This window comes from Narcine bancroftii, chromosome 10 (genome assembly GCF_036971445.1).
Source record: "Narcine bancroftii isolate sNarBan1 chromosome 10, sNarBan1.hap1, whole genome shotgun sequence".
Taxonomy (NCBI): domain Eukaryota; kingdom Metazoa; phylum Chordata; class Chondrichthyes; order Torpediniformes; family Narcinidae; genus Narcine; species Narcine bancroftii.
This window is the reverse complement of record NC_091478.1, coordinates 59,334,585-59,357,311: the sequence shown is the minus strand read 5'-3', so window position 1 is coordinate 59,357,311 and position 22,727 is coordinate 59,334,585. Positions and strand designations below refer to the sequence as shown.

At 48.0% G+C, this 22,727-nt stretch overlaps 1 protein-coding gene and 1 long non-coding RNA gene across 4 annotated transcripts in view; one reads left to right on the top strand and one right to left on the bottom strand.

The window, feature by feature from the left end:
- The window catches only part of LOC138744601 (RNA-binding Raly-like protein), an 838,833-nt gene that overhangs the window by 532,294 nt on the left and 283,812 nt on the right, over positions 1-22,727 (top strand). The gene's annotated exons all lie outside the window — the stretch shown is intronic.
- The window catches only part of LOC138744605 (uncharacterized), a 101,790-nt gene that overhangs the window by 61,787 nt on the left and 17,276 nt on the right, over positions 1-22,727 (bottom strand). Inside the window, exon 3 of the long non-coding RNA XR_011345649.1 lies at positions 22,175-22,225. This is a non-coding gene — a long non-coding RNA (uncharacterized lncRNA). The remainder of the gene's footprint in view (positions 1-22,174; positions 22,226-22,727) is intronic.

Below are 22,727 nucleotides of genomic sequence, written 5' to 3'. Positions count from 1 at the left end.
ACCCTATAATGCCCTGTGTATCCCCTTGTCGCTCCCGTACATTCAGTGAAAATGACACAATCCTGTAATGTCAGCTCAATCCCTTTGTCGGGCCGCAACACAGAGCGAATATGACACTAGCATATAATGCCTTTTCTATCTCCATGTCACTACCCTACACACAGCGAATATGACACAACCTTGTAATGCCCTCTCTATCCCACTGTCGCTCCCCTTCACACAGGGAAAATGACACAAACCTGTAATGCCCTCTATTTCCCTTGTCGCTCCCCAGCACACACCGAACATGACACTACCCTGTAAAGCACTCTATATCGCCTTGACTCTCCCATGCACACAGCAAATATGACACAACCCTGTAATTCCCTCTCTATCCCCTTGTCTCTCCCCAACACACAGCGAAAATGACTCAGCCATATAATACCCTCACTAACACCTTGTCGATCCCCGACACTCAGCGAACATGAAACAACCCTATCATGCCCGCTCAATCCCTTTGTCGCTCCTCAATACAGAGTTAACATGAGACAACTCTGTAACGCACTTTCTATCCTCTTGTCTCTCCCATTCAAATAGCTACCATGACACAACCGTGTAATTCCTTCTCTATCCCCTTGTCCTCCCATGAACAGCGGAATTGACACAACCCTGTAATGCCCTCTATATCCCCTTGTCTCTCCCCTTTCCACAGCAAATATGACAGAACCCTGTAATTCCCTCTCTGTGCCCTTGTCGCTCCCTTACACAGAGCAAAAATGACTCAGCCCTATAATGTCCTCACGAACACCTTGTCGATCCCCGACACTCAGCGAACACGAAACAACCCTATAATAACCTCTCTATCCCCTTGTCACTCCCGTGCACACAGCGAACATGACACAACCTTGTAATGCCCTCTCTATTCCCTTTTCCCTCCCCTACACACAGTGAACGTGACACAACCCTTTAATGCCCTCTCTATCCCCTTGTCGCTCGCCTACACACAGCGAACATGACAAATCCCTGTAATGCCCCTCTATCCCCTTGTCTCTCCCCTACACACAGCGAACATGACACAACCCTGTAATGCCCGCTCTATCCCCTTGTCGCTCGCCTACACACAGCGAACATGACTCACCCTGTAATGCCCCTCTATCCCCTTGTCGCTCCCCTACACACAGCGAACATGACACAACCCTGTAATGCCCTCTCTATCCCCTTGTCGCTCGCCTGCACACAGCGAACATGACAAATCCATGTAATGCCCCTCTATCCCCTTGTCGCTCCCCTACACACAGCGAACATGACAAATCCCTGTAATGCCCCTCTATCCCCTTGTCGCTCCCCTACACACAGCGAACATGACACAACCCTGTAATGCCCTCTCTATCCCCTTGTCGCTCGCCTACACACAGCGAACATGACTCACCCTGTAATGCCCCCTCTATCGCCTTGTCTCTCCCCTACACACAGCAAATATGACACAACCCACCCTGTAATTCCCTCTCTATCTCCTTGTGCATCCCCGACACTCAGCGAACACGAAACAACCCTATAATGACCTCTCTATCCCCTTTTCCCTCCCCTACACACAGTGAACATGACACAACCCTTTAATGTCCTCTCTATCCCATTGACACTTGCCTGCACACAGCGAATATGACACTACCCTGTAATGCCCTCGATATCCCCTTGTCTCTCCCCTACAAACAGCAAATATGACACAACCCTGTAATGCCCGCTCTATCCCCATGTCGCTCCCATACGCTTAATGAATATGAAACATCCCTATCGCTCCCCTAAACAGAGGAAACATGACACAATCCTATAATGCGCACCCTATCCACTTGTCACTCCCCAACACCCAGCAAACATGACAGAATCATGTAATTCCATCTCTATCCCCATGACAAAGCCCGACACACAGCGAACATGACTCAACCCTGTAATGACCTCTCTATCCCCAAGTCGCTCCCATACACACATCGAACATGCCACAACCCTGTAATGAGCTCTCTTTCCCATTATCGCTCCCCTTCAGACAGAGGACATGCACAACCCTGTAATTCCCTCTCTATTCCTTGTCACTCCCCTACACAAAGCAAACATGACACAACACTGTAATGTGCTCTCTATTCGCTAGTCGCTCCCCAACCCCCAGCGAACATGACAGATTCCTGTAATTCCGTCTCTATCCCCTTGACAATGCGCCTCACACAGCGAATATGACACAAAGCTCTAATGCCCTCTCTATCCCCTTGTCTCTCCCCAAAACACAGCGAAAATGACTCAGCCCTATAATACCCTCACTAACACCTTGTCGATCCCCGAAACTCAGCGAACATGAAACAACCCTATAATGCCCTCTCTATCCCCTTGTCACTCCCGTGCACACAGCTAACATGACACAACCCTGTAATGACCTCTCTATCCACTTTTCCCTCTCCTACACACAGTGTACATGACACAACCCTAAAATGCCCTCACTATCCCATTGCCACTCGCCTGCACATAGCGAACATGACACTACCCTGTAATGCCCACGATGTCCCCTGTCTCTCCCCTACACATTTGAATATGAAACAGCCCTATAGTGCCCTTATCGCTCCACTCAATAGGAAACATGACACAATCCTGTAATGCACTTCCTATCCCCTTGTCACTCCCCAACACCCAGCGAACGTGACAGAATCCTGTAATTCCATTTTTAACCCTTGACAAAGCCCTACACACAGCAAACATGACACAACCCTGCAATGCCCTATCTATATCCTTTTCGATCTCCTTCATACAGCGAACATGACAAATCACTGTAATGCACTTCCTATCCCCTTGTCACTCCCCTACATACAGCGAACATGACACAAACCTGTAATTCCATTTCTAACCCTTGACAAAGCCCTACACACAGCAAACATGACACAACCCTGCAATGCCCTCTCTATATCCTTGTCGATCTCCTTCATACAGCGAACATGACAAATCCCTGTAATGCCCTCTCTATCCCCTTGTCGCTCCCCTACATACAGCGAACATGACACAAACCTGTAATACCATCTCTATCCACTTGTGCTGCCCGACACACAGCAAACAAGACACAACCCTGAAATGCCTTCTCTAGCCCCTTGTCGCTCGCCTACACACAGCGAACATGACTCAACCCTGTAATGCCCCCTCTATCGCCTTGTCTCTTCCCTAAACACAGCAAATATGACACAACCCTGTAATGCCCTCTCTATCTCCTTGTGCATTCCCTACACACAGCGAACATGACACAGACCTGTAATGCCGTCAGTAACACCTTGTCGATCCCCGACACTCATCGAACATGAAACAACCCTATAATAACCTCTCTATCCCCCTGTCACTCCTGTGCACACAGCGAACATGACACAACAATGTAATGCCCTCTCTATCCCCTTCTCCCTCCCCTACACACAGTGTACATGACACAACCCTTTAATGCCTTCTCTATCCAATTCCCACTCGCCTGCACACAGCAAATATCACACAACACTGTAATTCCCTCTCTATGCCCTTGTCGCTCACCTTCACACAGCGTACATCACACAGACCTGTAATGCCCTCAGTAACACCTTGTCGATCCCCGACACTCAGCGAACATGAAACAACCATATAATGCCCTGTGTATCCCCTTGTCGCTCCCGTACATACAGCGAAAATGACACAATGTCAGCTCCATCCCTTTGTCGGGCCGCAACACAGAGCGAATATGACACTAGCATATAATGCTCTTTCTATCTCCATGTCGCTACCCTACACACAGAGAATATGACACAACCTTGTAATGCGCTCCCTATCCCACTGTTGGTCCCCTTCACACAGGGAAAATGACACAAACCTGTAATGCCCTCTCTTTCCCTTGTCGCTCCCCAACACACACCGAACATGACACTACCCTGTAAAGCACTCTATATCGCCTTGACTCTCCCATGCACACAGCAAATATGAGACAACCCTGTAATTCCCTCTCTATCCCCTTGTCGCTCCCCTACATACAGCGAACATGACACAACCCTGTAATACCATCTCTATCCACTTGAGCTGCCCGACACACAGCGAACATGACACAACCCTGAAATGCCTTCTCTAGCCCCTTGTCGCTCGCCTACACACAGCGAACATTACTCAACCCTGTAATGCCCCCTCTATCGCCTTGTCTCTTCCCTACACACAGCAAATATGACACAACCCTGTAATGCCCTCTCTATCACCTTGTGCATTCCCTAAACACAGCAAACATGACACAGACCTGTAATGCCCTCAGTAACACCTTGTCGATCTCCGACACTCTGCGAACATGAAACAACCCTATAATAACCTCTCTATCCCCTTGTCACTCCCGTGCACACAGCGAACATGACACAACAATGTAATGCCCTCTCTATCCCCTTCTCCCTCCCCTACACACAGTGTACATGACCGAACCTTTTAATGCCTTCTCTATCCCATTGACACTTGCCTGCACACAGCGATCATGACACTACCCTGTAATGCCCTCAATATCCCCTTGTCTCTCCCCTACAAACAACAAATATGACACAACCCTGTAATGCTCGCTCTATCCCCATGTCGCTCCCCTACGCTTAATGAATATGAAACATCCCTATCGCTCCCCTAAGCAGAGGAAACATGACACAATCCTATAATGCGCACCCTATCCACTTGTCACTCCCCAACACCCATCGAACATGACAGAATCATGGAATTCCATCTCTATCCCCATGACAAAGCCCTACACACAGCAAACATGACACAACTCTGTACTGTCCTCTCTATACCCTTGTCGATCACCTTCACACAGCGAACATGACTCAACCCTGTAATGCGCCCTCTATCGCCTTGTCTCTCCCCTACACACAGCAAATATGACACAACCCTGTAATGCCCTCTCTATCTCCTTGTGCATCCCCTACACACAACGAACATGACACAACCCTGTAATGCCCCCTCTATCCCCATGTCTCTTGCCTACACACATCAAATATGACATGACCTTATAATGCCCTCTCCAAACCCTTGTCGTTCCCCTACACAAAGCGAACATGCACAATCCTGTAATTCCCTCTCTATTCCCTGTCACTCCCCTTCACACAGCCAACATGGCACAACCCTGTAATGCACTCAATATCCCCTTGTCGCTCCCCAACACACATCGAACATGACAGAATCCTGTAATTCCGTCTCTATCCCCTTGAAAATGCGCTACACACAGCAAACATGACACAACCCTTTAATGCCCTCTCTAAACCCTTGTCGCTCACCTTCACACAGCGAACATCACACAGACCTGTAATGCCCTCAGTAACCCCTTGTCGATCCCCGACACTCAGCGAACATGAAACAACCCTATAATGCCCTGTGCATCCTCTTGTCGCTCCCGTACATACAGCGAAAATGACACAATCCTGTAATGTCAGCTCAATCACTTTGTCGGGCCGCAACACAGAGCGAATATGACACTAGCATATAATGCCTTTTCTATCTCCATGTCACTACCCTACACACAGCGAATATGACACAACCTTGTAATTCCCTCTCTATCCCACTGTCGCTCCACTTCACACAGGGAAAATGACACAAACCTGTAATGCCCTCTCTTTCCCTTGTCGCTCCCCAGCACACACCGAACATGACACTACCCTGTAAAGCACTCTATATCGCCTTGACTCTCCCATGCACACAGCAAATATGACACAACCCTGTAATTCCCTTTCTATCCCCTTGTCTCTCCCCAACACACAGCGAAAATGACTCAGCCATATAATAGCCTCACTAACACCTTGTCGATCCCCGACACTCAGCGAACATGAAACAACCCTATCATGCCCGCTCAATCCCTTTGTCGCACCTCAATACAGAGTTAACATGAGACAACTCTGTAACGCACTTTCTATCCTCTTGTCTCTCCCATCCAAATAGCTACCATGACACAACCGTGTAATTCCTTCTCTATCCCCTTGTCGCTCCCATGAAGAGCGGAATTGACACAACCCTGTAATGCCCTCTATATCCCCTTGTCTCTCCCCTTTCCACAGCAAATATGACAGAACCCTGTAATTCCCTCTCTGTGCCCTTCTCGCTCCCTTACACAGAGCAAAAATGACTCAGCCCTATAATGTCCTCATGAACACCTTGTCGATCCCCGACACTCAGCGAACACGAAACAACCCTATAATAACCTCTCTATCCCCTTGTCACTCCCGTGCACACAGCGAACATGACACAACCTTGTAATGCCCTCTCTATTTCCTTTTCCCTCCCCTACACACAGTGAACGTGACACAACCCTTTAATGCCCTCTCTATCCCCTTGTCGCTCGCCTACACACAGCGAACATGACAAATCCCTGTAATGCCCCTCTATCCCCTTGTCTCTCCCCTACACACAGCGAACATGACACAACCCTGTAATGCCCTCTCTATCCCCTTGTCGCTCGCCTACACACAGCGAACATGACTCGCCCTGTAATGCCCCTCTATCCCCTTGTCGCTCCCCTACACACAACGAACATGACACAACCCTGTAATGCCCTCTCTATCCCCTTGTCGCTCGCCTGCACACAGTGAACATGACAAATCCCTGTAATGCCCCTCTATCCCCTTGTCGCTCCCCTACACACAGCGAACATGACAAATCCCTGTAATGCCCCTCTATCCCCTTGTCGCTCCCCTACACACAGCGAACATGACACAACCCTGTAATGCCCTCTCTATCCCCTTGTCGCTCGCCTACACACAGCGAACATGACTCACCCTGTAATGCCCCCTCTATCGCCTTGTCTCTCCCCTACACACAGCAAATATGACACAACCCACCCTGTAATTCCCTCTCTATCTCCTTGTGCATCCCCGACACTCAGCGAACACGAAACAACCCTATAATGACCTCTCTATCCCCTTTTCCCTCCCCTACACACAGTGAACATGACACAACCCTTTAATGTCCTCTCTATCCCATTGACACTTGCCTGCACACAGCGAATATGACACTACCCTGTAATGCCCTCGATATCCCCTTGTCTCTCCCCTACAAACAGCAAATATGACACAACCCTGTAATGCCCGCTCTATCCCCATGTCGCTCCCATACGCTTAATGAATATGAAACATCCCTATCGCTCCCCTAAACAGAGGAAACATGACACAATCCTATAATGCGCACCCTATCCACTTGTCACTCCCCAACACCCAGCAAACATGACAGAATCATGTAATTCCATCTCTATCCCCATGACAAAGCCCGACACACAGCAAACATGACACAACCCTGTAAAGTCCTCTCTATACACTTGTCGATCACCTTCACACAGCGAACATGACTCAACCCTGTAATGACCTCTCTATCCCCAAGTCGCTCCCATACACACATCGAACATGACACAACCCTGTAATGAGCTCTCTTTCCCATTATCGCTCCCCTTCAGACAGAGGACATGCACAACCCTGTAATTCCCTCTCTATTCCTTGTCACTCCCCTACACAAAGCAAACATGACACAACACTGTAATGTGCTCTCTATTCGCTAGTCGCTCCCCAACCCCCAGCGAACATGACAGATTCCTGTAATTCCGTCTCTATCCCCTTGACAATGCGCCTCACACAGCGAATATGACACAAAGCTCTAATGCCCTCTCTATCCCCTTGTCTCTCCCCAAAACACAGCGAAAATGACTCAGCCCTATAATACCCTCACTAACACCTTGTCGATCCCCGAAACTCAGCGAACATGAAACAACCCTATAATGCCCTCTCTATCCCCTTGTCACTCCCGTGCACACAGCTAACATGACACAACCCTGTAATGACCTCTCTATCCACTTTTCCCTCTCCTACACACAGTGTACATGACACAACCCTAAAATGCCCTCACTATCCCATTGCCACTCGCCTGCACATAGCGAACATGACACTACCCTGTAATGCCCTCGATGTCCCCTATCTCTCCCCTACACATTTGAATATGAAACAGCCCTATAATGCCCTTATCGCTCCACTCAATAGGAAACATGACACAATCCTGTAATGCACTTCCTATCCCCTTGTCACTCCCCAACACCCAGCGAACGTGACAGAATCCTGTAATTCCATTTCTAACCCTTGACAAAGCCCTACACACAGCAAACATGACACAACCCTGCAATGCCCTCTCTATATCCTTGTCGATCTCCTTCATACAGCGAACATGACAAATCCCTGTAATGCACTTCCTATCCCCTTGTCACTCCCCTACATACAGCGAACATGACACAAACCTGTAATACCATCTCTATCCACTTGAGCTGCCCGACACACAGCAAACAAGACACAACCCTGAAATGCCTTCTCTAGCCCCTTGTCGCTCGCCTACACACAGTGAACATGACTCAACCCTGTAATGCCCCCTCTATCGCCTTGTCTCTTCCCTAAACACAGCAAATATGACACAACCCTGTAATGCCCTCTCTATCTCCTTGTGCATTCCCTACACACAGCGAACATGACACAGACCTGTAATGCCGTCAGTAACACCTTGTCGATCCCCGACACTCATCGAACATGAAACAACCCTATAATAACCTCTCTATCCCCCTGTCACTCCCGTGCACACAGCGAACATGACACAACAATGTAATGCCCTCTCTATCCCCTTCTCCCTCCCCTACACACAGTGTACATGACACAACCCTTTAATGCCTTCTCTATTCAATTCCCACTCGCCTGCACACAGCAAACATGACACTACTCTGTAATGCCCTTTATATCCCCTTGTCTCTCCCCTGTACACAGCAAATATGACACAACCCTGTAATTCCCTCTCTATGCCCTTGTCGCTCACCTTCACACAGCATACATCACACAGACCTGTAATGCCCTCAGTAACACCTTGTCGATCCCTGACACTCAGCGAACATGAAACAACCATATAATGCCCTGTGTATCCCCTTGTCGCTCCCGTACATACAGCGAAAATGACACAATCCTGTAATGTCAGCTCCATCCCTTTGTCGGGCCGCAACACAGAGCGAATATGACACTAGCATATAATGCTCTTTCTATCTCCATGTCGCTACCCTACACACAGAGAATATGACACAACCTTGTAATGCGCTCCCTATCCCACTGTTGCTCCCCTTCACACAGGGAAAATGACACAAACCTGTAATGCCCTCTCTTTCCCTTGTCGCTCCCCAACACACACCGAACATGACACTACCCTGTAAAGCACTCTATATCGACTTGACTCTCCCATGCACACAGCAAATATGAGACAACCCTGTAATTCCCTCTCTATCCCCTTGTCGCTCCCCTACATACAGCGAACATGACACAACCCTGTAATACCATCTCTATCCACTTGAGCTGCCCGACACACAGCGAACATGACACAACCCTGAAATGCCTTCTCTAGCCCCTTGTCGCTCGCCTACACACAGCGAACATTACTCAACCCTGTAATGCCCCCTCTATCACCTTGTCTCTTCCCTACACACAGCAAATATGACACAACCCTGTAATGCCCTCTCTATCTCCTTGTGCATTCCCTAAACACAGCGAACATGACACAGACCTGTAATGCCCTCAGTAACACCTTGTCGATCTCCGACACTCTGCGAACATGAAACAATCCTATAATAACCTCTCTATCCCCTTGTCACTCCCGTGCACACAGCGAACATGACACAACAATGTAATGCCCTCTCTATCTTCTTCTCCCTCCCCTACACACAGTGTACATGACCGAACCTTTTAATGCCTTCTCTATCCCATTGACACTTGCCTGCACACAGCGAACATGACACTACCCTGTAATGCCCTCAATATCCCCTTGTCTCTCCCCTACAAACAGCAAATATGACACAACCCTGTAATGCCCGCTCTATCCCCATGTCGCTCCCCTACGCTTAATGAATATGAAACATCCCTATCGCTCCCCTAAGCAGAGAAAACATGACACAATCCTATAATGCGCACCCTATCCACTTGTCACTCCCCAATACCCATCGAACATGACAGAATCATGGAATTCCATCTCTATCCCCATGACAAAGCCCTACACACAGCAAACATGACACAACTCTGTACTGTCCTCTCTATACCCTTGTCGATCACCTTCACACAGCGAACATGACTCAACCCTGTAATGCGCCCTCTATCGCCTTGTCTCTCCCCTACACACAGCAAATATGACACAACCCTGTAATGCCCTCTCTATCTCCTTGTGCATCCCCTACACACAACGAACATGACACAACCCTGTAATGCCCCCTCTATCCCCATGTCTCTTGCCTACACACATCAAATATGACATGACCCTATAATGCCCTCTCCAAACCCTTGTCGTTCCCCTACACAAAGCGAACATGCACAATCCTGTAATTCCCTCTCTATTCCCTGTCACTCCCCTTCACACAGCCAACATGGCACAACCCTGTAATGCACTCAATATCCCCTTGTCGCTCCCCAACACACATCGAACATGACAGAATCCTGTAATTCCGTCTCTATCCCCTTGAAAATGCGCTACACACAGCAAACATGACACAACCCTTTAATGCCCTCTCTATACCCTTGTCGCTCACCTTCACACAGCGAACATCACACAGACCTGTAATGCCCTCAGTAACACCTTGTCGATCCCCGACACTCAGCGAACATGAAACAACCCTATAATGCCCTGTGCATCCTCTTGTCGCTCCCGTACATACAGCGAAAATGACACAATCCTGTAATTTCAGCTCAATCACTTTGTCGGGCCGCAACACAGAGCGAATATGACACTAGCATATAATGCTCTTTCTATCTCCATGTCACTACCCTACACACAGCGAATATGACACAACCTTGTAATGCTCTCTCTATCCCACTGTTGCTCCCCTTCACACAGGGAAAATGACACAAACCTGTAATGTCCTCTCTTTCCCTTGTCGCTCCCCAACACACACCGAACATGACACTACCCTGCAAAGCACTCTATATCGCCTTGACTCTCCCATGCACACAGCAAATATGACACAACCCTGTAATTCCCTCTCTATCCCCTTGTCTCTCCCCAACACACAGCGAAAATGACTCAGCCATATAATAACCTCACTAACACCTTGTCGATCCCCGACACTCAGCGAACATGAAACAACCCTATCATGCCCGCTCAATCCCTTTGTCGCTCCTGTAAGGTAAAACATCATGAGATGGGAATGTGTAGGGAGTTACCCTGTACAGGGCAGTAACAAGAAGGGGAGGTGTCCTTGTACTCCTGTTAGGTAAAACATCATGAGATGGGAATGTACAGGGCTGTAACAAGATGTGAATGCATCCTTGTACTTACAAGATAAGAGAGACATTGATGGATTGAGAGGCAGGAAGCTAGCAGGGAAAGGATAGCAACAGTTTTAGTCATTGGACAAGTAATGATATGATGATGTTCTAAGCACATATCCAAGGGTATAAAAAATCACCATTTTGCTGATAATGGCAGAATGCATTCTCCGACTAACATGTTTAGTCGCAAGTGTTACAATCCGGTAATAAAGAACAAAGAACCCTGATTTCGACTCAGCCTGGTGTTTGTCTCACTCATTCATGAACAAAGCAGACCTAACACTCCCCAACACAGAGTTAACATGAGACAACCCCGTAACGCATTTTCTATCCTCTTATCACTCCCATCCAAATAGCTACCATGACACAACCGTGTAATTCCTTCTCTATCCCCTTGTCGCTCCCATGAACAGCGGAATTGACACAACCCTGTAATGCCCTCTATATCCCCTTGTCTCTCCCCTGTACACAGCAAATATGACAGAACCCTGTAAGGCGCTCTCTATACCCTTGTCGCTCCCATACACACATCGAACATGACACAACCCTGTAATGCCCTCCCTATCCCCTTGTCGCTCCCCTACACACAGCAAACATTACACAAATCTGTAATGCCCTCTCTATACCCTTGTCAGTCCCCTTCACACAGCGAACATGACTCAACCCTATAATGCCCTCTCTATCCCATTGTCGCTCCCCTTCACACAGCGAACATGCACAACTCTGTAATTCCCTCTCTATTCCCTGTCACTCCCCGACACAAAGCAAACATGACACAACTCTGTAATGCGCTCTCTATCCCCTAGTCATACCCCAACTCCCAGTGAACATTACAGAATCGTGCAATTCCATCTCTATCCCCTCGACAATGCCCTTCACACAGCGACCTTGACACAAACCTATAATGCCCTCTCTATCCCCTTGTCATTCCCTGACACACAGCTAATATTACGCAACCCTGTAATGCCCTCACTATCCCCTTGTCGCTGCCCTACAGAAAGCGAAAATGAGATAACCCTGTAAAGCCCTCTCTATCCCCTTTTCGCACCCCTAAACACAGCAAACATGACACCACCCTGCAATGCCCTCTATATCCCCTTGTCACGACCCAACACACAGCAAACATGATTCAAACCCATAATTCCCACTCTATGCCCTGCTTGCGCCCCTACACACACCGCCCATGACACTACTCTGTAATGCCCTCTATAACTCCTTGCCTCTTCCCTATACACAGCAAATATGATACAAACCTGTAATTCCCTCTCTATGCCCTTGTCGCTCCCCTACACACAGCAAACATTACACAAACCTGTAATGCCCTCTCTATACCCTTGTCAGTCCCCTTCACACAGCGAACATGACTCAACCCTATAATGCCCTCTCTATCCCATTGTCGCTCCCCTTCACACAGCGAACATGCACAACTCTGTAATTCCCTCTCTATTCCCAGTCACTCCCCGACACAAAGCAAACATGACACAACTCTGTAATGCGCTCTCTATCCCCTAGTCATACCCCAACCCCCAGTGAACATTACAGAATCATGCAATTCCATCTCTATCCCCTCGACAATGCCCTTCACACAGCGACCTTGACACAAACCTATAATGCCCTCTCTATCCCCTTGTCATTCCCTGACACACAGCTAATATTACGCAACCCTGTAATGCCCTCACTATCCCCTTGTCGCTGCCCTACAGAAAGCGAAAATGAGATAACCCTGTAAAGCCCTCTCTATCCCCTTTTCGCACCCCTAAACACAGAGAACATGACACCACCCTGCAATGCCCTCTATATCCCCTTGTCACGACCCAACACACAGCAAACATGATTCAAACCCATAATTCCCACTCTATGCCCTGCTGGCGCCCCTACACACACCGCCCATGACACTACCCTGTAATGCCCTCTATAACTCCTTGCATCTCCCCTATACACAGCAAATATGATACAAACCTGTAATTCCCTCTCTATGCCCTTGTCGCTCCCCTACACAGAGCGAAAATTACTCAGCCCTATAATGCCCTCATGAACTTCTTGTCGATCCCCGACACTCAGCGAACATGAAAGAACCGTATAATGCCATCTCTATCCCTTGTCACTCCCGTGAACAGCGAACAATGCACAACCCTGTAATTCCCTCTCTATCCCCTTTTCCCTCCCCTACACACAGTGAACATGACACAACCCTTTAATGCCTTCTCTATCCCATTGCCACTCGCCTGCACACAGCAAACATGACACTACCCTGTACTGCCGTCGATATCCCCTGTCTCTCCCCTACGCTTAGTGACTATGAAACAACCCTATGATGCCCTTATCGCTCCCTTCAACAGAGGAAACATGAAACAATCTTATAATGCGCTCCCTATCCTCTTGTCACTCCCCAACACCCAGCGAACATGACAGAATCCTGTAATTCCATTTCTAACCCTTGACAAAGCCCTACACACAGCAAACATGACACAACTCTGCAATGCCCTCTCTATACCATTGTCGATCTCCTTCACACAGCGAACATGACAAATCCCTGTAATGCCCTCTCTATCCCCTTGTCGCTCCCCTACACACAGTGAACATGACACAACCCTGAAATGTCCCCTCTATCGCCTTGTCTCTCCCCTGCACACAGCAAATATGACACAACCCTGTAATGCCCTCTCTATCTCCTTGTGCATTCCCTACACACAGCGAACATGACACAGACCTGTAATGCCCTCAGTAACACCTTGTCGATCCCCGACACTCAGCGAACATGAAACAACCCTATAATACCCTCTCTATCCCCTTGTCACTCCCGTGCACACAGCGAACATGACACAACAATGTAATGCACTCTCTATCCCCTTCTCCCTCCCCTACACACAGTGTACATGACACAACCCTTTAATGCCCTCTCTATCCAATTCCCACTCGCCTGCACACAGCAAACATGACACTATCCTGTAATGCCCTCTATATCCCTTGTCTCTCCCCTGTACACAGCAAATATGACACAACCCTGTAATTCCCTTTCTATGCCCTTGTCGCTTACCGACACAGAGCGAAAATGACTCAGCCCTATAATGACCTCACAAACACCTTGTCGATCCCCGACACTCAGCGAACACAAAACAACCCTATAATGACCTCTCTATCCCCTTTTCCCTCCCCTACACACAGTGAACATGACACAACCCTGTAATGCCCTCGATATCCCCTTGTCTCTCCCCTACAAACAGCAAATATGACATAACCCTGTAATTCCCACTCTATCTCCATGTCGCTCCCCTACGCTTAGTGAATATGAAACATCCCTATCGCTCCCCTAAACAGAGGAAACATGACATAATCCTATAATGCGCACCCTATCCACTTGTCACTTCCCAACACCCCGTCGAACATGACAGTATCATGTAATTCCATCTCTATCCCCATGACAAAGCCCTACACACATCAAACATGACACAACCCTGTAATGTCCTCTCTATACCCTTGTCGATCACCTTCACACAGAGAACATGACAAATCCCTGTAATGCCCTCTCTATCCACTTGTTGCTCCCCTACACACCGCGAACATGACACAACCCTGTAATGCCCTCTCTATCCACTTGAGCTGCCCTACACACACCTAATATTACACACCCGTGTAATACACCCTGTATACACTTCTCATGCCCGTACGCATAGCGTATATGAAGCAACCCTTTAATGCCGTCTCTATCCATGTGTCACTCCCCTACATGCCGTGAACATGACACAATTCTGAAATGCCCTCTCTATCCCATTGCAGCTTCTCTAAACACAGCGAACTGACAAAACACTGTAATACCATTTCTATCCCCTTGTCACTGCTCTACACACAGCGAACATGACACAACCCTTTAATGCCCTCTCTATCCCCTTGTCGCTCACCTACGCACAGCAAACATTACACAACCCTGTAATGCCCCCTCTATACCCTTGTCAGTCCCCTTCACACAGCGAACATGACTCAACCCTGTAATGCCCCCTCTATCGCCTTTTCTCTCCCCGACACACAGCAAATATGACACAATCTTGTAATGACCTTTGTTTACCATTATCGCTCCCCTTCAGACAGCGGACATGCACAACCCTGTAATTCCCTCTCTATTCCTTGTCACTCCCCTACACAAAGCAAACATGACACAACACTGTAATGTGCTCTCTATCCACTAGTCGCTCCCCAATCCCCAGCGAACATGACAGATTCCTGTAATTCCGTCTCTATCCTCTTGACAATGCGCCACACATAGCGAATATGACACAAAGCTCTAATGCCCTCTCTATCCCCTTGTCGCTCCCCAACACACACCGAACATGACACTACCCTGTAATGCCCCCTATATCGGCTTGACTCTCCCATACACACAGCAAATATGTCACAACCCTGTAATTCCCTCTATATCCACTTGTCTCTCCCCAACACACAGCGAAAATGACTCAGCCCTATAATACCCTCAATAACACCTTGTCGATCCCCGAAACTCAGCGAACATGAAACAACCCTAGAATGCCCTCTCTATCCCCTTGTCACTCCCGTGCACACAGCGAACATGACACAACCCTGTAATGACCTCTCTATCCACTTTTCCCTCTCCTACACACAGTGAACATGACTCAACCCTGTAATGCCCTCACTATCCCCTTGTCGCTGCCCTACACAAAGGAAACATGACACAACACTGTAATGTGCTCTCTATCCCCTAGTTACTCCCCAAGCCCCAGCGAACATGACAGAATTCCGTCTCTATCCCCTTGACAATACCCTTCACACAGCGAACATGACACAAACTTGTAATGCCCTCTATATCCCCTTGTTGCAGCCCTACACACAGCGAACATGACACAACCCTGCAATGCCCTCTATATCCCCTTGTCACGTCCCAACAGACAGCAAACATGACGCAAACCTATAATTCCTTCTCTATTCCCTTGTCGCTCTCCTACCCACACCTAACATGACACTACCCTGTAATGCCCTCACTATCCCCTTGTGGCATCCCTACACACAGCGAATATGACTCAATCCTGTAATGCCCTCTCTATCTCCTTGTCGCTCCCATTCACACAGTGAATATGACACAACACAGTATACCCACTCTATCCCCTTGTCGCTGCCCTACACAGAGGAAAGATGACATAAACGTGTAATGCCCTCTGTATACCATTGTCACTCGCCTATATACAGTGAACATGACAGAACCCAGTAATGCCCTCTCTATCCCCTTGTCGCTCGCCATATAACATGATCTTGGGAAGGTGATGTTGCTCCATTCTGGAGATGTGAACCACCCAGCGTAGTTGGGTCTTCAGCAGCATGGATTCGATGCTTGCGGACTCTGCTAGCTCGAGTACTTCGATGTTGGTGATGAAGTCATTCCAATGAATGTTGAGGATGGAGCGGAGACAGCGCTGATGGAAGCGTTCTAGGAGCTGTAGGTGATGCCGGTAGCGGACCCATGATTCGGAGCCGTACAGGAGCATGGGTATGACAATGGCTTTGTACACGCTGATCTTTGTGTGTTTCTTCAGGTGGTTGCTTTTCCAGACTCTTTTGTGTAGTCTTCCAAAGGCGCTATTTGCCTTGGCGAGTCTGTTGTCTATCTCTTTGTCGATCCTTGCATACGATGAAATGGTGCAGCCGAGGTAGGTAATCTGGTTGACCGTTTTGAGTTCAGTGTGCCCGATGGAGATGTGGGGGGGCTGGTGGTCATGGTGGGGAGCTGGCTGATGGAGGACCTCAGTTTTATTCAGGCTGACTTCCAGGCCAAACATTTTGGCAGTTTCCGCAAAACAGGACGTCATGCGCTGGAGAGCTGGCTCTGAATGGGCAACTAAAGCGGTGTCGTCTGCAAAGAGTAGTTCACGGACAAGTTTCTCTTGTGTCTTGGTGTGAGCTTGCAGGCGCCTCAGATTGAAGAGACTGCCATCCGTGCGGTACCGGACGTAAACAGCGTCTTCATTGTTGAGGACTCTCATGGCTTGTTTCAGCATCATGCTGAAGAAGATAATAAAGAGGGTTGGTGCGACGACGCAGCCTTGCTTCACGCCGTTGTCAATGGAGAAGGATTCGGAGAGCTCATTGCTGTATTTGACCCGACCTTGTTGGTTTTCGTGCAGTTGGATAACCATGTTGAGGAACTTGGGCATCCAAGGCACTCTAGTATTTGCCAAAGCCCTTTCCTGCTCAGGGTGTCGAAGGCTTTGGTGAGGTCAACAAAGGTGATGTAGAGTCCTTTGTTTTGTTCTCTGCACTTTTCTTGGAGCTGTCTGAGGGCAAAGACCATGTCAGTAGTTCCTCTGTTTGCGCGAAAACCACACTGTGATTCTGGGAGGACATTTTCGGCGACACTAGATATTAGTGCAAACAGAGGAACTACTGACATGGTCTTTGCCATCAGACAACTCCAAGAAAAGTGCAGAGAACAAAACAAAGGACTCTACATCACCTTTGTTGACCTCGCTCCACTACACACAGCAAAAAAGACACAATCCTGTAATGTCCGCTCAATCCCTTTGTCACTCCGCAATACAGAGCGAATATGACACAACCATGTAATGCCCTCTCTATCCCTTTGTCACTCCCCTACACAGAGGAAACATGACACAACCCTGTAATGCGCTCACTATCCCCTTGTCGCTCCGCAAGACCCAGCAAACATGATAGAATCCTGTAATTACATCCCTATCCCGTTGACAATGCACTACACACAGCAAACATGACACAACCCTGTAAAGCCATTTCTATCCCCTTGTCACTCCGCAACAGACAGCAAATATGAGACAACCCTATAAAGCCCCGTGTATCCCCTTGTCGCTCCCCTACACACAGTGAAAATGACACAATCCTGTAATGTCCGCTCAATCCCTTTCTCGCTCCCCTACACAGAGCGAATATAATACAACCATGTAATGCCCTCTCTATCCCCTTATCACTGCCCTACACACAGCAAACATGACACAACCTTGTAATGCCCTCTCTATCCCCTTGTCACTCCCCTACACTCAGCGAACATGACGCAACCCTATAATGCCCTCACTAAGATTTTGTTGATCCCCTATGCTCAGCGAACATGAAACAATCCTATAATGCCCGCACTAACCGTTTGTCGCTCCCCTGCACACAGTGAACATGACACAACCCTGTAATGCCCTTTCTATCCCCTTGTCATTCCCCTCCACACAGCTAACGCAACCCTGTAATGCCCTCACTAACCCCTTGTCTCTCCCCTACACACAGCAAATATGACACAACCCTGTAATGCCCTCTGTATCCCCTTGTCGCTCCCCTACACACATCGAACATTACACAACCCTGTAATATCCGCTCAATCCCTTTGTCGCTCCCCTACACAGAGCGAATATGACACAACCATGTAATGCCTTCTATCCCCTTATCACTGCCCTACACACAGTGAACATGACTCAACCCTGTAATGCCGTCTTTATCCCCTTGTCACTCCCCTACGCACACCGAACATGATACAAACTTTCAATGCCCTATCTATACCCTTGTCGCTCCCCTACACACTGCGAAAATGACACAACCCTGTAATGCCCTCTCTATCCACTTTTTGCTCCCCTACACAAAGCTAACATGACATAAATCTGTAATGCCCTCTCTATCCCCTTGCTGCTCGCCTGCACACAGCGAACATGACACAACCCTGTAATGCCCTCTCTATCCCCTTGTCTCTCCCCTACACTCAGCAAATATGACACAACCCTATAATGTCGTCTCTATCCCCTTGTTGCTCCCCTACACACAGCGAACATGAAGTAACCCTGTAAACACTCTCTATCCATTTGTCACTCGCTAGACACACCGAACATGACACAACCTTTCAATGCCCTCTCTATCCCCTTGTCGCTTCCCTACACACAGCGAACATGACGCAGTCCTATAATGCACTCCTTAACACTTTGTTGATCCCCTATGATCAGCGAACAGGAAAGAACCCTATAATGCCCAGTCTATCCCCTTGTCACTACCCTACACACAGCGAAAAAGACACAATCCTGCAATGTCTGCTCAATCCCTTTGTTGCTCCCCAGCACGCAGCGAACATGACACAACCCTATAATGTCGTCTCTATCCCCTTGTCGCTGCCCTACACCCAGCAAACATGACACAATCATGTAATGCCCTCTCTATCCCCTTGTCACTCCCCTACACACAGAAAACATGACACAACCCTGTAATGTGCTCTCTATCCCCTTGTCGCTGCCCTACACACAGCAAACATGACACAACCCTGTAATGCCCTCTCTATCCCCTTGTCACTCCCCTACACACAGTGAACTTGCATCACCTTGTAATGCCCTCTCTATCCCCTTGTCGCTCTCCTACACATAGCTAACATGACACAACCCTGTAATGCTGTCTCTATCCCCTTGACAATGCCCTACACACAGCAAACCTGACACAACCCTGTAATGCCCTCTCTGTCCCGTTGTCACTCTCCATAACACAGCGAATGTGACACAACCCAGTAATGCCCTCTCTATCCTCTTGTCACTCCCCTACTCACAGCGAGCATGACACATCCCTGTAGTACTATTGTGTGAGAACAAGTTTTAAGGGTGACAATGCTGGACACTTGTTAGTACTAAACGGGGAACTTAATTTACATGGGACACAAATGATGTACAGGACACACACACACACACACACACACACACACACACACACACACACACACACACACACACACACACACACACACACACACAATCCATTAATGCTCCAATTCAAGATAATTTATTTAACTTTTTTATTTAGACATACAGCACAGTAACAGGCCCTTTCGGCCCACAAGCCCATGCCACCCAATTACACCCAATTGTCTGACAATTCCTGGTATGTCTTAAAGGGTGGAGGAACTGGAGCCCCCTGGAGAAATCCACTCAGACACGGGTGGAATGTACAAAGTCCTTGCAGACCGCACGGGATTCGATCCCTGGTCCCTGTTGCTGGCACTATAACAGCGTTGTGCTAACTGGTATTCAGGTCATGCAGCCCCTATGCTAACCGTGCCTGCCCCATGCTATCAGTAACTACGCTATGTTATTTTGAGGGTTCAAATTAACAGTACCTGCCACCCCTCCCCTGACAAGCAGGCACAGCACACTAATTAACAAGTTTATATAAAAGTTACAATGGGCCAGGTGTATGCCTCAAAATACCCCACCCTCCACCAGCACACACTTTTCAATTCGTACTCTGGCATTGCCTGCGGCTCACAACCTGGAGTGGTGCTTAGGGATGGAACAGAATGGAAAAGAGAGCAAGCTAACCCATGTGCTGGGTTTTAAACTGGGACCGGCCCAGGTAAGCCCATGTGCCTTCAGGTGAGGAACTGAACCAACTGGAAGTGGGCCTGACATTAAATGTTTTTTAAACTGCAATGCTGGGAAAGTAGAGGAAAAAATTAACAGAATCACTGCCCATGTGGTCGTTCACACCCTGCAAGTCCCTGAGTGCAACAGTCCCAGGGATTGGACGTGCAGTAGAGTGGACGACCGACAACAAATTTTTCCGACGATTTACACTGCAGGCTCCCTCCCAAAAAGTTGTAGGGGTTCTGCAGGCTCCCTCATTGGGCAGGACTTGACTCCAAAATTCCTTTTTAGATGGCCTGTGTAGCGGCAAAATTCCTTGATTGTGCCGTTATATGCCTGCAGTCTAAAACCATAAATGATTAACAGGAGTGGGGGACTTTCAACCAGTTTCCTGTTTGGGTGGTCAGATGACCCCTCAGGCTTCAAGTCCATGGAAACTGAGCTTTGTACTGACCAACTTATATATAACCAATTACAGCATAGAAAGAAACTCGTCTGTTTTGTCTTGTCTGACCTGTTGGCTCAGCCTTCACATTACAAATACCCTCTCTAATCCCTTCCCACTGCATTACACACAGTTAACCCCACAGTATTGTGTGGGACAACACTGTCGTATCCTATCTAACCCATTGAGCCTGCTCTTCACAGCACCACCCTGTCCAAGTTCAAGACCGGTTTCTTTCCAATGGCTTTCCAACTCTTGTACTTTCCTTCGGTTAACCTACGCTAAACTGTCTGCACTATTGCAAGCCACTTTTTTGCACAGGGATTACTGTGAATATTTATTATCTACCTTATTTATTTATTCTTTCTTTAATTTAATTCAATTAGTATATTATACGTAATAGTTTTATCAAACCAAGTACCTGTTCAACTCTAGCAAGTAAGAATTTCGAGTATATCTAGGGCAGCACATCTAGTGTGGTGGTTAACGCAATGCTGCTACAGCATCTGGGGTTTGAATCCCTTGCTGTCTGTAAGGAGTTTGTTTGTTCTGTGTGGGTTTTCCCTGGGTCTCCAGTTCCTCCCACTATTCAAAACATGCCAGGGGTTGTAGGTTAGTTGGGTGTAATTGAGGGGCACGGGCTTGTGGGCCGAAAGGACCTGTATGTCCAAATTAAATTAAAATTATGTACCTAATGCTCTGAATGACAATAATTCCTTATCTGTAGAACTCTCTCTAGCCCTTTGCCACTGCCCTACACACAGTGAACCCTACACAACCATGCAGTAACCTTCATAACCCCTTCACACTGCCCTACACACAATGAACCATACCCAACCTTGCAATGCCCTCTCTAATAACTTCCCACCGCCCTATACACAGTGGACCTGACACAACCCTGTGGTGCCATCTCTAACACTTTTTACACACTGCCCCACATACAGATAACCCTACCCAACCCTGTTGTGCCCTCTCTAACCCTTTCTTTCTGCACTATACACAGTGAACCCGACGCAGTGAAACACATAACTGCAGATGCTAGAATCTTGAGCAAACAATAAGCAGCTAGAGGGACTCACCAATGCCTTGCATAATTGCATCCTGAGGCCCCAACTTCTGGGCTCATTAAACTTGCCCAATAAAGGCCAATGTGCAGATGGAGTCAGGTGGAGATGGAACGCGGGGAGGAGATGGAAGCATGGAGGTAGCAACAGAATGGTAAGATTAGAGTCCACTTTATTGTCATTGTGCCAGTAAAATACAAAGCCAATGATGTACAAATAAGCATCCAACCAGAAGTTAAAAAAAGTTCTATATACAAATACCTAAGTGTGAATGAAAACAAGTGCATTCAGCAAGAAAACGATTCTAAAAGTCCTGAGAGTTCAATGTGAGAGCAGGACCACTCCAAGCTGGGATTTAAGGTTCAGCAGGGTCACAGCCTCGGGGTGGGGGGGGGGGGCAAAGGTCTTCACTAGTCTGCTGGTTCGAGAGTGAAGGCTCCTGTAGCACCTAGCGGATGGGAGAAGAGTTAAAAAGTCCATGGTTTGGGTGTGATGCATCCTTGATGATGCTCTTCGCCCGGCCCTGACAGTGTTCCTGATAGATGTTCTCAATGGTGGGCAATTGGAT